At 37.4% G+C, this 19,615-nt stretch overlaps 1 protein-coding gene across 1 annotated transcript in view; it reads left to right on the top strand.

The window, feature by feature from the left end:
• Cntn3 (contactin 3) overlaps positions 1–19,615 on the top strand; it is a 357,126-nt gene that overhangs the window by 298,281 nt on the left and 39,230 nt on the right. The gene's annotated exons all lie outside the window — the stretch shown is intronic.

The raw sequence follows: 19,615 nt of genomic DNA, 5'->3' as shown, positions 1-19,615 counted from the left end.
TGGAGAGATTTGTATTTACTGACTCAATAATTTTATTTGATATAGGCTTATTTTGATTGTTTCTTTTTTCTTGTGTAAGAGTTGACAAGTTTTGTCTTTCAAAGTTTCAGTCCTTTTCCCTAGGCTATTGGATTTATAAGCAGAGAGTTAACGTTTTCCTTCATTATCCTTTAACTGTCCCCAGATGCTTTTGTGATGCCCTCTTTTCTATCTGGTAGGACCAGTGCCTGTCTCTTTTCTTTTGTCACGTTAGCCTGGCTAGAGGCATATCGATGGCTTGGACCTTTGCAAAGAACTGGCTTTTGGGTTTGTTGATTTTTTTTCTATTGATCTCCTGTTTTCAATTTTAGTGGGGTTTGTGCTGATATTTATTTCTTTTATTCTGCTTGCTTTAGATTTAATTTGCTCTTCTGTCTCTCATTTTCTAAAGTGGGATAATAAATGATTGATTTTTTAGATCCTTGCTTTCAAATAAATACATTCATTGCTATAAATTTCCCTAACCTTGGCTCTTCCTACAGGCCACAAATTTTGATATGTTGTATTTTCAATTGGATTCACTTAAAATATTTTCATAATTTTTTGTTTATATTTCTTAATTGTAGTATATAGAAATATATCATTTAATCACTAGAAGTTTGAGGAAAATTGTTCATCTCTCTAGTTTTGATTTTTAGCTGCATTCTACTATGGTTTCAGAGCAGACATTATATAATTCTATACATTTAATTTTCTTGTTTTTAGTTACCATCATTCATTATATGCACATGTATATATACTTATGGGTGCCATGTACTACAACACACTTAGGTAGACCAGATGATACATTTATGGGGGTTCCATCCTCTTTTGCCAATTTTATGTGCATTCTGAGGAATCAAGCTTAGGTCATGAGACTTGAATAACAAGAAAATTTTCCTTTTGAGACACCTTGCCAACCCTCTATACTTTAAATTTTACTAGTTATGTTTTATGGCCCAGAATAGGTTCTCTCTTGGTGAATTTTAACACCTGAGGCAAGAAGAATGCATTATCTGCTATTGTTAGATTAAGTAGATTAACTTATGAGCTGCTGTCAAAATTCATTGAACTGATGATAACATTTATGTCAACTCTGCCCTTTGTTAATTTCTACTGGCTCACTGCGCACTTATGATAGAAGGATATTAAGGCCTGCTAATATAACTGATTTATCTATTTTTTTCTGACAGGCCTGTCATATTTTCATGTTTCTAATATTGTTTTCTTAAACACATAAACTTTAAGGATGATTGTGTCAACTTGGAAAGTTGATACTTTATCAATACTGGTATCCTTCCCTAGTAACTTCCTGGCCATGTAGCCACAGTGGGCAACACATAACATTCCTGCTTTCTGTTTTACTAATGAATGAGGATATCACTTAGCATCCCTGAAGTTTAAATGTGTATATACCTTTGTAGTTAAGGTAAGTCCTTACAGGCGATACACAGCAAGATCTTGTCCTTTGCATCCATCCAAAGACCTTATTTGTCTTTCAGCTGATACTCTTAGGCTGTTAATATCCAAAGAGATGACTGGTAAAGCTGAATTACCTCTGTGTTGTTTTGACCGATTTCTGTTTTATGATTTGTTCCTATTTTTTCTGACATACTTCATATGCTTTTTGTTGTTTCATTTTCATGATTCCATTTACATTCTTTCTAAGACTATTGTTACTGACTGAACACTAGCTAACTTTCTGAAATTTCTTCAATAAACTAACAGCCAAGTTGCTGGTATTAGGAAAACAGCCTTGGGAGATGATTAGGTTGCAGAGGCTGAGCCTTCCGAGAGACCATCTTGTCTACATAGTCAGGATGCAGGGAAAAAGGCCCCATCTCTGAGTGAGAAAAAAAGCCTTCCAGAAACTTTTCCTTGTGGCTTTCAGTCTCCTGATAAATGAACTTCTGTTTTCAATTTAAATTCTCTATCTCAATTTCCTTATTTTATTATATGCATGTATTCCACAGCACACATGTGTGGGAGACAGGACAACTAGCTTCCACTCTGTGTATGTCAGTTCCAGTGGTAAAACTTGGATTTGGGGCTATATACCAAGTACCTTTAGCCACTGAGCCAACTCTCTGGCTCTGAGATTTCTGTTTGTCACAGCCCAAAGACCAGAGCCCATGATATTTATACAGGTTTTCTTTTTCATTTCTAAGGGGTTCTCCTACAGTTGTACAATATATTTGTAACTAATCCAAACCAATTTTAGAATGCTTCAAGTTTGCTTTCAAGTCCACTTCAAAGCTAGGGTTCATAATAAAATAGTACTTTAAAGTACTTTGTAATTCAAACCTTCGTAGTAGAGTGAAGGACTTTATCATTGAGAGCCCTGTAGTTCTCCCTTTAGTCTCTTTTATTTTCATTCAGCTCACTTCATCATGAATATATGAGCACATATACAGTGACACACACATAAATTTTAATCGTGATATGGTACATTGTTTCCATTAACCTGAACAAAAAATAATGTGTTAAATCAATTTTTATTTCATTTTTTAATTCCTGCACATATGGTATGTGTGCGTGTGTTTTTGCATGTTTATGAACATAGATGCACACAGTGTATGTGCCTACTGGGGGTGGTGGTTATCTGCTGCTGGTATCAAGGAGCAGCCTCAATTGTTCTTTTACCTTATTCTCTGAGGTAGGGCTTCTCAGTCAAACCCTAGGCCTCTCATCTGACTAATTATGCTAGGTAGGAAAGCTCCACTTTCCAAGGCTGCCAGTACAGGCACCACCATGCCCAATCTACATTTTTATTATTTTTTATGTGTTTTCCCTACATATATGTATATGTATCATGTGTACGGCTTGGTGCCTGTGGAGGCCTTTAGAGAATATCAGATCCTATGATTCTGGAGTTACAACAATTGTGAGCCATCATGGGTACTCTGGAAACTAAATGCAGGTCCTCTGGAAGGGCACCCCATGCCCTCAACCACTGAGCCACCTCTCCATCCCCCAATCTACATATTTACCTGGGCTGTAGAATTAGAGCCTTCTTGCTTATAAGGTAAATAATATCACTGCTGAACCATCTCCCCAGACCAGAGAACCAACTTTTTCATTTCACCTTTACCCCTACATCATTGCTTCTCTTTGCCGCTACCTCCACCACTGCCACCGCCTACTGAGGCTGCTGCTATTTAGTTTTGAGGAAATGTCAGTTTTATCTCAGTCCTTGAAATACCCAGTGCTTGTCTGTTCTGGTTTTAAAGAAGCAGATGTAATTCATACCCACTTCTCTATGGGGAAGGAGCATAGCCCTCACCTGCCTAGCTTCTTGCAGGATTATTTTTGTTGGTTTTCTCAAGATGGATATATTATGCATAAATGTGTTTTCAGTCAAGTTTTAGTTTGTCTTGTGTATTTACCCTGCAAGGTGTCCTTCTTGATTCCTGAACCATGTGGTTTGATGTACATGCAAGGGATTTGGAGTCACTGCTGTATCAATACTTTTCTTTCTCTTGTGTCTTCTCTCTGCCACTTCTGCTCCGTGTTTGTGACAACTCTTGTTCTTAGCTTATAGATCTTGAAAAAAATCACTTTTGTTTTCTTCCAGCCAGTTTAAAATATTTAATGTGTGTGCACATGTGCATGGGTGCACATGCATGCACCCGTGTACATGTGTGCATGTACCTGTACCCGACATCCAGACACGTGGAAACTACAGGATGATAAAGTGTGTTTGGTCTGTCACTCTCTTCCTTTTCCTCTGGGGACAGGAACTCTCACCAAACCTACAGCCTGCAATCTTTGTCAAATCTGGCTAGCCAAGAAGCTCCAGGGATCATACTCACTGAGATGCCTTTTCAGCCTTTTATAAATTCCATTTTTAAATGATTTTTGAGACCTTAAGTTTATATTTTCCCTCTAAATTTTATCATTCTCTAATGAGCCCATAAAAAAGTCATTTTTCATTTCTGCTACAGTGTTTACGCTCTGTAACATTTCTGCTTAATTAATTCATGTGTTCCTGCATGCTTATTTTTTATCTTTTGAGTCTTCAGCATATTGATCTTGGTTTTGATATTGGTAGTCTGATAATTGTAACTCTCCTTCTATATTCAATTTTTCCATCTCTTCAGACTGTAATTTTCCCTTCTTGTTTGCCATGTAACATTGTTGAAAGACGGAAGTGTTATATTGACAACAGAGATAGTAATAAGTCTTTAATAATATAGCTATAACAGCTGGCCACAGTGGCACCCACCTGTAATTCCAGCACTCAGGGAGGCAGAGACAGGTGAATCTCTGTGAGTTCAAGACCAGACTGATCTACAAAGTGAGTCCAGGACATCCAAGGCTACACAGAGAAGCCCTGTATAATAATAATAATAATAATAATAATAATAATAATAATAATAATAATAATAATAATAATAACAATAATACATATAGGTATAATATGTAGGAGCAGGGGATATGTCCTATAGTGTTTCATAGTCCTATGAAACAAGGTACAACTCTTCAGGTACATGGGCCTGGATCCCTGGAGTATAGCCTTCACTTCCCTTTCTCAACATTTTCTTCCTGTTACTTGGGTCTGGATGTATGAGGAGGAGTGGGATTAGCATTTCCCTCGCTCACATTGACTGTGATTGCATAAACCCCAGTGTATCAGGCTGATGGAACAGCTGCTCCTGAAAGCAGTCGCTCTTAGGGGTAGACAGGACTCTGATATTCTTTGTCCCTGCCCTTGCCAGAAATTTGATGAGATATTTTTCCTTTGATGATAACTGTGTGGGCTCCTGGAAGCAAGACTAAGTTTGTTGAAAGCTACCTCTAACTGGTCTCCGAAAATGTCCCACGTTCACCCGAGCTGGCTGCTCTGAACACCCAGCAGTATGTCAGTTACGGTTCAGAGGTTTTCCACATGATGTTGGTTTCCTTGGAGATATTGGCTTGTGGGTTTCTGCTCTGCCAGTGATAAATCTGTAGGTCAGCGTGTTGTCCTATCAGCCTGCACTGTGACCTCATTTACCTGCTGCATCTAAGGAAGTGGCTACTTTTTTAAAGTTTCTTCAGCTTTTTTACTTATAAGGGTGAAGTGGCAACTTCTATGCTCCTTAAGTGGAAGAAGCAGAAATCAGTGGTCTGAATAACTAGCCTGCCTTTTAATGCACATGTCACCTTCTTATCTCAGTTTTATTGTCCACATTGTTAGGGATTTTTTTTTTCCTTTTTCCTTTAAAAAAATTTTTTTTGAGATTTTCACATCCTGCATCCCAATCTCCCTCATTTCTATGGCCCATCACATCTTCCCGCTGCTCTTGTAACCTCCCCTCCAAAAGAAAAGAAAACAGAATTGGTGAACATGATGATGATGATGATGATGATGACGACGACGACGATGATGAAGATAAAGATAAAGATAAATCTTATCATGGAATCTGCCGTGAGTCACACAGTACACTCTCTTGTTCATACGTCTTTTCTGGCAAATGATCGTTGTAATGAGTCACTGTTCTTGTGTAAAGCTTCTGGTTTCTTCTACACTATCAGCACTAGATCCGCAGTTCATAGCTGGGGTAGATGTTGGAGCAGGTCAACTCAAAGGCCTGGATCTGGGCCTGGGTGGTTGCTGAGTTGGTCAGCCTGCCAGTTCTCACACACACACACACCAACAGGGCAGGCTCTCCAGCACTGTCCTGGTTAGCTTACATAATGCCTCCACCAGCAAGGGATGGGGCAATCTCTCCTGCTCTTATGCTTTCCAGGCTGGCTCACCCATACCCACACTACCAAGGCTAGCTATTCTGTGCTGCCCAGGTGAAGTGCAGGGCCCACTCTCCTGAGTGATGCAGTGGGCAAGGAACAGGACCAGCTCTCCCCACCTCATGATCAATTCTCCCTCCTGTAATAGGTAGTGAAGGGAAAAGAGGAGAGGGCACCTCTTTCTTGCCAATGCTACCACATGGCAGACAAGGAACAGGGCCAGCTTTCCTGAACTCATGCCCTTCAGCCTGCTTTGAGATGTCCTGGTCATTATAGCCAGCACTACTGTGCTGCCTGGGCAGATGCAGGTATACTCTCAGGGTGCTGTAGCCAGCAAGGGGTAGGCCTAGCTCAGCCAATGAGTGGTGGTACCAGCTATGATCAACCCATGGATATCAACATGGTGCCAGGCAGCAGCCCAGACCAGGGATATCCTCAGGGTCTTCAGTGAGCCAGGCACATTGACACAGAGCCCCTGCTCCTTCATGCCCATGAATGCAGATAATACCCTCAGTGACAGCGTGGGCCAGTACTTCACCATGGTCTCAGATATCAGAGCAGTCTACCCACATCAGGCTGTTCTTCTCCACCCTTGCATCTCCAGATCCACCTCTATCTCTTTTCATAGTGCTCAAACTGTTCTGCTTCTCTTTCTCTTCCACATTTCCACCACATACTTACACATATAGTGGCTCCCACTATGCAGCAGGCAGCCCTCTGGGTAGCTTCCTCATTCCAGGACCAGTTTTTTTGTTGTTGGTAATGGTTTGGGTTTTTAGTGGTTTCTGTTTGTTTGTTTGTTTGTTTGCTTTTAAGGGTTTGTTGTTGTTGTTGTTTCTTCTACTGCTGCTGTTTTTTTGAGACAGGGTTTCTCCGTGTAGCCTTGGCTGTCCTGGAACTTGCTCTGTATACTAGGCTTCCTTGAACTCATAGAGATCTGCCTTCCTCTGCCTCCAAGTTGCTGGGATTAAAGGTCTCTTTCTGAGGCTAGAGAGATAGCTCAGAGGTAAAGAGCACTGTCTTTTCTTCCAAAGGTCCTGAGTTCAATTCCCAGAAACTGCATGTATGCTCATAGCCATCTATAATGAGATCTGGTGCCTTCTGGTGTGCGGTGTACATGTGGGCAGAAGACAGTATAAATAATAAAATAAATAAAAACATTTTTTTTTTAATAATAAAATAAAGGTCCCTTTCTGTTAGGTCTTATACACCAGTTTCAGAAAGAAAATCACTCTATGTGGTAAGACATTGTACTTAATGATGCCATTTAACTGATCTGAAAAAACTAACAAGGGGAAGAATAAAGAAGAAATGGTCTGTGAAGGTGAGCACTGTCAACATGACAGGGTCAAGAATTACCTAGGAGACACACCTCTGCACTCACCTGTATATGATTGTCTAGATTAGCATAGCTCAGGTAAGAAGACCCACCTTCTTTTGGGGCAGTAACATTCAGTGGGCTAGAGTGTTAGAATAAAGAAAGCTGAGAAAGCAAGGTGAACACCAGCACACATCAGTGTCTGCTTCCTGACTGTGATTACAATGTGACTGCTCTCTAGTGCCAGCCAGCCACCTTGGCATTCCCCAATAATATTGACCATATCATCAAACAGCAAACCAAAATAAGCCATTTCCTCCCTAAGTTGCTTTAGTCCAGGTATTTTAATCACAGAAAGAGATAAAGTAAAGAATGATAGGTCATTTAGGATGACCTGAACAGTTTGGACTAGTTGTAGAAATTCTTAGGGATTGAATTTATAAGTTATTTTTTTGTGTGTGGAAAGCAATGTGGTTTTATAATTCTGTCTTTTAGATCATTTTTAAGTCAGAGAGAATCTATTGATAGTCACATTAATTTTAAGCCTACTTTTTTCTTTTTGACTATAATGCTGCGACCACAAATCTGTGCTTCTGAAGTAGTAGGCTAACTGTGGAAGCACAATAACCTCAGGTTGTACTGAAAATCATCTGATGTTCATAGGAGCACCTCTCTAGGAGGGGATATCATATTCTTCTCTTTGAGCCCTTGGGAATCCTTTCTCTGGACCACTCACAGAATATAGACATAAAAGGAAGGGTGTCTAGACCAGGACATGGCTGGTTTTTTTTTTTTAAGTTATTTAGGTATTTGGCATAGTCTTTTTTTTTTTTTTTTTTTTTTTTTTTTTGGTTTTTCGAGACAGGGTTTCTCTGTGTAGCCTTGGTTGTCCTGGACTCACTTTGTAGACCAGGCTGGCCTCGAACTCACAGCGATCCTCCTGCCTCTGCCTCCCGAGTGCTGGGATTAAAGGCGTGCGCCACCGCGCCCGGCTTATTTGGCATAGTCAACTCAGAACTGGCTGGAAGGATGAATATTGATGAATAAATATCATCCAACCACAATGCTTCCTCTTTTGTAGATCTTTTTTAAAGATACCAAAGATATGGCTTGGACTATAAGAGTCCTTTCTAGGGTGCTTACAGGTCAACCGCCCCAAACACTAGCAGTGTGGGCAATGTAGAAAGTAGTGATGTAACAAGTCTGCTTTCCAGAAATGACAACAACAGTGTTCCTTATTCAATGAGTTATTTGAAGGCTGATTATGACACCCATTTTCACCAAATGGTAAAGTCCATCCCTTTCCCTTTAAAACTTTGTAGAGTGTGGTGACTGCTATGATCAAGGACCATTGGTGTAATACTGTAGGGTACCTAGGTCTAATTCATAAATATGTTCCATCTGCACAGTGGCTCTAATAATTTAGCAGCCATATTATTATTAAACCAAAGAAGATTCTGCAGAGGTTCACCCAGGGTTCTCAGCTCACAGGTCCTGATAAACTGGGTGAGAGATACCCCAACTGGTCAGCAATGTGAATAAGCTTCTCAGCCCCTAATCAAGCCAGGTCTGTGAGATGTTCCACTGTGATGACTTCAGTCTTGACTGCTGTTCTCTGAGCAGAATAAATGATCCTTCTTTAAACTACCAACTAGTTTCTGGATTGTTAACTTTGTGGTACTAAGGAAGTAGGAGAACGGGTGTTTAGCACATTTGGTCACCTCTTGACTGGGCTTGCTAATCCTCTGTACCAGAAGTGTTGTTCTACAAAGGGAAGGTCTGTGCTTGGTGTACTTTAGACACACAAAAAGAGAAACAAAAATAATTTATTTGATCCATGAGTTAAGTGGTTCCTCAAGGTACATTTTTTTTTGGCTCAGAATACTTCCATTCCATAAAATAAATGTCTAATCAATTCAGAGTCATCCTAGAATGATATAGGTTTGTATACAGTATACATTTCTGTGTTTTTCATAAGAACTTATCTTCCTATTGATTTATTTCCATAAATTGTACTGATCAATATTAATACCATCAGCATATGATGGTATTATAATGTTAAGAAGTAACCTTTGTGCTGGGCTCTTATTGTCTGACTCACAAATACTATTTCTCCTGCCTGTTTCCCAAGATGAAAAATATGTATAGAAATGCTTTTAACAGTTTAAGATTTCACTGGGGTACAACCTAGCTTAATAGTTATTTCACACTTTCCTTAATTTAGAATTATTTAAGTTTACACTGTAGAATTAAGTTTAAAAGTAAATTTGGAGTTAAGTATAAAGTTTAGACTTTTAGAGTTAAGGAGGACTTGACCAGGCATCTCAAGTCTTTTATTTCCACAAACAGCAGGTTTTAGGCATATATAATCACAAGAAGTTTAATGACTTTGACCCTCACTGCTTTTTAGCACTGTGTGAAGTGCCGTTTCTTTCCAGTTCACTCGGACCTAATTTAGTAGGATGGAAGCTGAACATTTCTAGCCGTTTAAAAAAGATTCTTCAAATAAATTTGCAGAACAACCAATATTGAAAATCATTACTTTAAATGGATGAAAAAGTGACATAATAACAAAAACAATAACTTGGAAACAATATCATAATAACAATAATAACAGAATATCAGCATTTTCCCACAACATAGACCATTACCTAAATGACAGCATCAAATAATAGCACATAGAATAAAGAAGCTATCTCAATTCCCATTCCATTTCAATCATTTAGGTTAATACTAGAAGACCGGTGGTTGAGTGTGCTGTTAGGTTTGTGATTATCAATGTCTAATACTTGACAATTAAAAAATTAACAGAGCAAATGTTTCTGTTTCAGAAATTTTGATGGTATCCAACGACTTCCCTTTTCCAGGAACACGACATTATTTCCTATTCATTACCTTTACTGCCATCAACTAACTATTATTTGGGTGACCAAATTCACATTTAAGACATAAGTCACATTAACAATAGCAATTTCCATATTAAATTAAGTTTAATAAAGTTAGTCAGTTTAAGAGGAAATTAAACAATAGAACATCAGGATGTCATAAAAGTTGTAAAGGAGCTATTAAAATGACTCAAGGATAGGAAGAGTCCTTGGATTGACGTCCCTGGGACAGAACAGAGTAGATTTTCTGAAAACTTCCATGGCAATGAGGTATTATGTGAATATGCCACACTGTTCTGAAGGGGAAAATATTCCCTAGTTGTGTACATGGATTTGATGTTTAAACGCGGATACCTGTGATGCAACTGGAGCATTTTGCACAGCCTAAAATATGCACAAAGTGTTCAGCCAAGTTAGTGTGCTCTTAAATATGTCACTTGTTCAGAACATGCTGAGACTCTCCATTATGTAATGGCATGATTAGTCTGGTTTCTAGGCACCAAAGAATGTTGAATAAAATTTTAGATTAACAGATTGCATCCTACCTGTCTTACATATCACCCGTTCAGACAACCAAGTGACAGCAGAAATCGTTAATCAGTCAGAAGAATTAAGCCTGTTTACCACAGTCAGACTTGTTTGACTGGCTGAATGACTGCTGATTTTTTTTTTCTTTCCTTGAGACAGGAGAGTGCATTTATATAAAGAAGGTGACCTTGATCCAGGCACTTGGGTTGATGGGAGACAAGGTATAATTTTCTTGGCCATGAATGCAGAGATTTGTTGTGTCTCTACCAACTCTGTCAGGGACCTTTAGAGAAGAGAACACCAGCCAGGTGCCAGAAGGTTCCAGCTTCCCTTGTTTTCAAGGTACTTGGATGGAACTCACATGTGGTATTAGCTGAAAATCACTCTAGTGGGGGAATGGTTAATATGGGACACTTGCTAATAACAGGCTGTGTATTGTGATAAAAAGCAAAGGCCCATTACTCAACTTCGCCTTCTAAAACTAGTTGTCAGAAAGTGTTTCTCTCGCCTTAAACTGAAAAAGTTGTTCTTTGGAAGCTTTGCAACCGCATTACCATCTAGAGTGTTTCCTAAGAAATTAGCTTGTGCTGGTAATATGTTATATTCAAAGTTCATGCCTCATTAGCAGTACAAAAAGGCCACACAATTTCAAAGTGTATGTTATACCTCAGTTCTTAGTATGTGGCAGACCAATAATGTAAATTTAGTTAACCTCTCATTAGTAGTAATGATTTGTTTTTTTACATGAAGTGGATTATTATTTTATGTACTGTTTTTCTTTTTGATGAGTGGGTTTTTTTTAATTACATCAAAATTTTCATATCCTCATTAACTAAAGACAAAGAAAGTGATGTTTCTCTTCAGTTTTCCAATCGCTTAATATTAACTTTAAAAAATGATTTCACTTGTAAATCCATTTATGATGCATGCCAGTAATACATTACGGAAATAAGTGTTCTTATAGGAGAAATATATAATTACCTAAATAACTGAAGGTGATCCTAAAAGTTATTGTGGTAACTCCCTGGTAGAATGCATGCTGAGCCTTGCAAGACCCTGCGTTCAAGTCCAACAACATGAAAACTGGAAAAAGAGAGTAGGAGGGATTGGAACAAATCTTGGAAACCATTTATAAATGTAGGCACCCCAAAGAGGGAAAAATGATATCATTATGGATATAAAGATAAACTTGATATTAGCTACAGTGAAATTTGGTTTTCCCGAGTCTCTGAAGGAGTCATTATAATGAATCTATATTAGAAAAGAGAATTTTTTGGAAAGACTTACATGATAGGGTCTGTATATTTCAGAATGGCTGACTTAAGGCTGGAAAGGCTGAGAACATAGTATCTGATCAATCCATGAAGCTACATGGCCCACATGGCCCAATCTGGCATTTTGGAGATTCTCTGGTCTTCAGTCCCATTAAAAAGTTGAAGGAATCAGATTCCTCTGTTAGAGAGGGACAGTAATATCATCAAGAAACATCAACACTGGTATAGACAACATGCTTACCAACAAGAAGCCCAGGCATGCAGGCAGCCCTGCTTTTCCCTTGGTCCTCTTTATAACTTAGCTATCACTAGACGGTGCTACATAGTGTAGAGGAAGGGTCTACTAACTTCCCAGAAGGAATAACTATAGACAGGTCTCTTAGTGGATTCCTTTGCCAATCAAGTCGATGCTTAACTGCCATGTCTGGACGCTGTTAATTTCCACCATGTTATACCCCTGGAATCCCTGTGCCCACAGAATTCATTTAGCTCCCTTCTTCTCTGTGACTCATTCGAATCATTTGTCCATTTGCATGCCTTAAATTTTGCACATATGCATGTAACCTAAGGTAGACCATTTTTGCTCCTCTTTTCCTAGATATCTTCTGATTTTATTACAAATTTAGCTCAGCTGTCCAGTTGAGTGACAAACCCCAGAAAACTATAGATTTCTTCTGCCTGATGTAACCTTCCTTACACTATAATTTTACACCAATTTGTGTAGTCATTTGATTACTCCCTGGCTGCTCATTGTCAGCTCCATAAGTATAAAGACTGTTTTCCCCACTCAGGATTATGCCCTAGTAACTGAAGTGTGACTGCAGTTGCTTAAGTGTTTCTGAAGTTCCCTTATTTTTATAAAACAGTGCCTATAAGAAGAAACCTAAATCTGTATGAATTACAGAATAGTCTCTGCTGCCTTACGCTTCTGTGTCAATCATTGGTACAGACCTTGCCTCTTGTTGTGTCCTTCTTCCAGTAGGCCTATAACTAGCAATTTTTGAGAAATCAGTTCGTTTCCAGAAAACTGAGAAGTCTACTGCTGAACATGGAAATGTTTTAAGAAAAATGGAGGGTGAGGGAGGGAGTTGAAGAAAATGAAAGTTTGACACGTCTGGATAATGATATGTGATAAGAAGGGAAAATTAAGAGTTTAGAAAAACAGCAAAAACTGAAGACAGAGCAATACAGACTGTGTTCAAGGAATATTACTCCTTCTGTGAATTTATTGCAAGATTCTGTATCTTCCATGTTGTCTTATTTAGTTAATCTATATATTGTATTAAGTGTATATAACCTTTGGCTTCAATAACCATATCGGATAAAGGAGAGTTATAGGAGCTATACATTGAGTATCCAAGCAGCAGTGAAAGCTTATGAACTGACAAAAGACAAAACAACAAAAATCTGTGGCTAGTGTTTATGTCTTCCATCACAGGTTAGCAAAATGTCTTCTCAAAACAGTCTTACTTATGCACAGCTGCATGTACAAAACTTCTTTAAATTGTGGAGCAGGTCCAGGGATGCAATCTCTAATAAAGTAAATGGATATGTCTAAGTAATAAAATATCAATGTTTTAGGATATTTTATGTAAATGGTAAAAGAACAGGGCAATGCAAAAGTAGCAGGATTCTTGACATTGTAATTGAAGATAAATCCATCAATGTCTGGGTCAATGCTAGTCTTGCAGTTCTCAGTGGGTCCCCAAGGTTCTCATTGGATATTTTAGTTCTAATTTTAGTCTCAGCATGATTTGTTCTGAGACATAGTGCAATTGTATGTGCTTTCAGAAAGCAATGGCAGCATGAATAAGGCATGGCTATGAAGTGAGAAATGTATCTTTTGTGGGGACAAATCCTATACAAGTCTAGTAAAGAGGCATGACCAAATAATTTATTTAAGCTGAATGTCAGATTGAAACTTTATTCAATCAATTCAAAATGAGGGGATAACAGGGTTATGTAAACCCTAATATGGGCTTATAATGTGAGCTTACAAACGTATACTATTTTCCAAAAATTCTTAAAATCTGTTTTCAAATTATTTTTATCACATTGAAAACAAGGCTACATATCTTTGGCTTTCACAAACGAGTATTTACCTATGTCAAAATATATAAAATTGTGTTTATTTGAATTTGCTCTAAATTTCAGTTTCATTAGGATCATTTATAATTTGAAATGATAAGTTTCCTTTCACCTTAAAATGCATGTTTAACTAATTTAGATAGTTTGTTAATGTACAAGATTTGTTCGTGTATAGTCCCATCCTGAAACAAAGTGGTAAAATTAACATCTCTCAGGGAAAAGATTCCCTTATTGGCTGTCCAATGCACCGTGACCAGCCCTGAAGCCATATACGCACAAAAACAAAAACAAGCTCAGCAAAATTTGTGCACACATGTACATGCACACACACACATACACACACACACACACACACACACACACACACACACACACACCTATCAAATACCATACAATAATAACTTTTAAAAAAACTATCAACATGAGACAGTCAGGGGCCAGGTATGTGAGGGGTTCAAGGGAGGGTACCTAGAAGAAGCTTGAAGGAGAAAAGGGAAGATGAAACATGGTATAATTCTATTTCAATTAGGAAGGTTTTTTTTTTTTTTAAATCAGCTAAGTATACTCAACTGCAAAAATCCGAAAGCCAAAAATCCTCATTAAGTCTGGCAAAAGTTACTTTTAAGATCATAAATAACTTGATGCTGTAATGTGATATTCCTCAACTTATTTGTTTTATTTCCAGTACTTTTCAAGGATTTTCTGGGATTGATGATCAATCCCTTGGCTCTTATTAAGTCTACAGAATTGGTGGTGCTTTGTATTACTTCATTCTTTTGTGGGTATATTTACTTAATGTACCCTTGGATGAAACTTCATTAAACAGCAATTACATTCTCCCTTCTCTATTACTTACTATGGCCAGAGCACCAAATATATTGACATTGGTTGAAGAAAATTGTTTCATTTTACGTTTTACCTTCTTTGTGTACTTCTCCTGGATTTGTATCTTTTAAAGCTAATTTTCCAAGAGTATTATATTTTCATCACTTTTGCTATTCAAAAAGTGGTTAGTTGACCCATATTTGTAACATGAGTATTTGGCTAAACATATAATTTAAATTATCAGCAAGAGTCTTCAAATTTCTTTCTATGGATTTCTCAATTTCTTTAATTCACCTGGGATGGTCTGGGAAGAAAAACGTAGTTTAGAACTCTCTGCTTTTTTAAAGGCCATGTTGTATCTGCTCCTCCTTTGCTGCTTTATAAACTCACTATTAGGAAATATTTATTCTATGAAATATGCTAGCCCACAACTAACTTTTACAATAGAATCTGAACTCTATCTTAAACAAATTATTTTTGGAGAAGACAAACATATGACTTGTTTCATTCTTTTCTGTCCTTATGATAAAGTTCTTGTTATGCACCAAATTTGGCAGTATAATTTTGCATACAATGACTTCTGAAATTAGTTCTTGAGAGCTTCCAGGAATTCCCTACAAAATTAAACACACTGTTTGCATATAAAAGAACTATAATCATCTTTCTACTTTCTATTGATCACGCTTCCTTCATCTGTAATTGCTTATTTGGGGGTTTCTGTTTACTTTTGAGATTTGGTAGATGCTATATTCTCACTAAAACATGCAGCTAATGAACATGGTTGAACAAGTGTCTCTGTCCTAGGTTGTAGGGTCCTTTGCTTATGTATCCAAAAGTGGTATAGATGAATCTTGAGGTAGAACTCTTCACCGGTTTCTGAGAAACCACCACACTGACTCATTAATGGCTGTACAAGTTTGAACTCCCATCCGTAATGGATGAGTGTTCCCAAGATCCACACTAGCGTGAACTCTCACTTGTTTTATTGGTCTTAACCCTCTGATTTGGCTAAGATAAAATCTCCAACTAGCTTTTATTTGCATTTCCCTGATGAATAAAAGTGTTGGGCATTCTAAGTGTTTCTCAGCAATTTGTGTTTCCTCTTTTGAAAACTCCCTTTATATATACCCCATTTTGTAATTGGCTAGTTTTCCTCATGTACTATTTTTTTTTAGTCTTTTTAAAAATATATTTTAGATACTAGTCCTTTATTGGATGTGTGTTTAGTAAAATTGTTTTCCATTCTATAGCCCACTTCTTTGTCTGAATGATGGTGTCCTTTGCCATAGAGGAACTTTCCAGATTCATGACGTCCCTTTTGTTAATTGTTGTTCTTAGTGTCTGTGCTATGTATGTCCTTTATAGAAAGGCTTTGCCTGTGTCAAGACTGTACCCTACCACTCAACTATCAGGTTCTGTATATCTGTTCTTAGATTGAGGTCCTTGACCAACTTGGAGTTGAGTTTAATTTTAAAAATATATAAGTAAAATAAAAATGAATTCTAGATAAGAGACTGTTTATTTCTAGTATGCAGAATGTATAGTTCACCGTTATGGTTTAAAGAATCTTTAATAACCATTGCATTTCATTTACCAAGCCACATTCAGCACATGTAAATTCTGAAGTTGTCATGTAGTCTGCACTTGGAGAAAACACAGTGGAAGCCACCCAGTAACATATACTTGAAGACATGCATGCATTGAAATAGGAAGAGCATGCACATATTGACTTTGTGTGACACTGAAGCATGGCACTGTCATCTATATAGCACACTCTTAAGAAATGCAAAACCAAGTTTCAAAACAATTAGCAAAAATTATTTTCTAATGTCTTGAGTTTATGGGTTTGTTTTGCACTGTATTTACTGCTATCCTGTGCTGCAAGCAGCCTGCACACCATGAGTTAAACAACCCTTCCCTATGAAATAATCAACATGATTCTAAGTATTCTCTAATATCATGAAGTGTTTGATAAATACACTGAGAAATAGTCTATGAAGTTCAACTTTGCTGAATTTTTCCTAATTTTACTTGGGATTTTCTGGACATTCCTACATGATTTCTTTTATCATAATAAAGTCACTTCTCTCTGAGAGACTCAAACTGAAGGGGAAAAAAGGGTCATTTTGATATATGTTAATATATGTGAAATTCCTTAAGAATTTTTTTTGCATTTTTTTAGCATCTCTGGAAGTAATTATATCTTGATAAGAAATACTAGGGCACATAACTAGCATCTTGGTTTGAATTTTTATTATTAAATATTATGTATTATGAGGAAATTCGAGTCAGGACTACAGTCTTACTACATTAATTTATTGGATATGGGTTCACTGAAAGACAAACACTTATAAGTATAACTGTGCATAACCTTCACTATCCTTTGACAGCCATTACTTTTCAACTGAAGTGTGGAGTCCAATTTCCTTTCACAAAATAAACCCTCTCACATAACCAGAACGGGGCTCAAACAGCAGAACATATCTTCATCCAGAATGTTCTTACGATCCTTCATTCTATCTTTCTACTGAGACTAATAGGACAGGCCTACTTCTTAACTTTTTCAGAAGCTGAGGCAGGTGAAAACTGCAGGCCAGTCTGTGAGATGTATCAAGATCTTGTCGATAAATAAATAAACAAACTGTGGTGTGATTGAGACCCTCCCCCACAGTACCCGTAGTGCAAGAAAATTTAACAACAAAAGCAAAAGCAAAAGACAATTATTTCCTAAGGTTAATTGTAATCTAGATCTCTCGTGTGGTAGGAGCTATATTTGGTGTGTGAGCTTTATGCTTCTTAGATCCAACCGTATCGATCTATATTTATTGTTCATTTATTTATGACCAGTTAGTATTTCACTGAATCATTTACGATCTGTATTAGCTAAGGCAGATACATGGACGCTAGCTTTCTTTGTTTTCTCTATAAATTTTCTTTGGTGGATACACACATGCATTTCCTGGGAAGTAGGATAAGGAATGGAATTAACAGGAAGTGGATTGTACATGTCACAGAAAGCGGAGACTGTGCTGGACAATCTAGGTTCTTCTTCAGATTACTCTGAAGCAGTGGGTGTGGTTTTGTTAAAAAAAAGAATCTCACTCATTTCTTTCAATCCATTAAGCAAAACACAGGTAGAAGGCAAAGCACGCAGAAAGGGACACTAAAAATAGATTCTACTGAAATAGACAAGATTAATATGAATGTCTCTTAATGTTTGCGAATTTTTCTTTTTCAGTTAAATGTTCCCCACTTATTCTATATGAATCCTGAGAAAAACATTCAATGTCTACTCATCTTAGTTGCATCTTTTTTTTTTTATTAATTTATTCTTGTTACATCTCAATGGTTATCCCATCCCTTGTATCCTCCCATTCTTCCCTCCCTCCCATTTTCCCCTTAGTCCCCTCCCCTATGACCGTTCCTGAGGGGGATTTCCTTAGTTGCATCTTTTGTTCTATTCTGTAGAACAAAATGATTAATAGTTTTAGGGACGACAGTGATTGCTCAGAAGTTTAAAAAAGAAGTGTTGTGCTTTAGAGGGACCCCAATTTAGTTTTCAGCTTCCATAAGACAGTTTACAAACATTTATAACTCCAGTTCCAGATCCAATACTCTTTTCTGGCAGCCAAAGACAATACACATGGTGCACAGACATACATGTATGCCCAACATTCATACACATAAAATAAAAATAAATAAATTTTAAAACCATGATTGATTTTTTTTGTTGTTGTTATATTCCTTCTGCAGATGAACCTGACTGTATTTCTTTGGCAAAAAAAAAAAATTTTTTTGTTGTTGTTATTTGGTTTTATTTTATGCTCAAGCTTGTCTGTTTCTCTTCTTTATTCATCAGTATTAAAAGCCAACAGAAGTGCAAGTTCCCAGTTCCAGTGTCTTCCATTACTCATTCTAGAGCCGAAAGCAGCCGGGGTGTCTAAAACCAGATCAGATGACTAAGCAGATTAAAAAAAAAAAAAAAAGTCCAGCTAAATTCTCTCTATCCAGACTGTTTCAAAATAAGAAAGTAAGCACAGCGAACACAGTCCTCACTTAGTGTCTTGGTGGCATTCACTAGTCACCAGGCTTTGTTGAAAAGAGAAGATTTCTGTGGAAATGAAAATTACCCTCTTGTGAGTATGAGGAGCTCATAAAACCAGAGGAGTTTGTAAAGGTCAGCAAGCAGGGTCGGTTTTCTCCTGGGGAAATATTTCTAAATAGCCCTGAGAGAAAGAGAAAGAGGGAGGGGAAAAAAGTTTAAAGCGAAGAAAGTAAAATGTGCAAACTTAACAGTTTCTGGATTATCATTTAATTATAGCCATCAATCACCTGGCAGCCGCTTCTCCCAGTACCCTAGAAATCCCATCCAAAGCCATATGATCCAACCAGCGGAAAACACACAGCCCATTAACAACCCTAAGGACGGGAGCAATATGAAGGATAATAGCCTGAACAAGACTTTAAGAAACTACCTAAAATTAGAACAGTTGAGTCCCTCTTACCACAAATCCTAGGTACATGCAAGAGTAAAACTCCTTTTAATTAACAAGGTAAGTACCGCCTCTTCCCTTCTCCTAGGCTGGACGATTTTCAAAGGGCTTCACTTTCCAGATGCTCTTATTTCAGTCTTTATTTTCACTAATGTTGGAAACTGACCTGCACTTAGTCATTTTACGAATGTGGATTTATAGTCTTTTTAAATGAGGACCTTTTAAAGTTGAACATTTATACACACATTTGTTCCATTAATTGGTACCAAGGGATGCCAACAAATGTCTTCTGGATAACTGTTATTTATAAGCTTTAAAGTGTTTTAATTTCTTTTTTTTTTTTTTTTTTTTTTTTTTTTTTTTTTTTTTTGGAGGGATTCATATTTTCTTGCTCTAAATTCTGTACCTTTTTAAGGAAGTATGTGACTTTAGTCTTTTAAGCTCCAATGTGTTGAG

This window comes from Acomys russatus, chromosome 13 (genome assembly GCF_903995435.1).
Source record: "Acomys russatus chromosome 13, mAcoRus1.1, whole genome shotgun sequence".
Taxonomy (NCBI): Eukaryota; Metazoa; Chordata; class Mammalia; order Rodentia; family Muridae; genus Acomys; species Acomys russatus.
The sequence above is the reverse complement of the archived record's forward strand: the minus strand, read 5'-3'. Positions and strand labels throughout refer to the sequence as shown.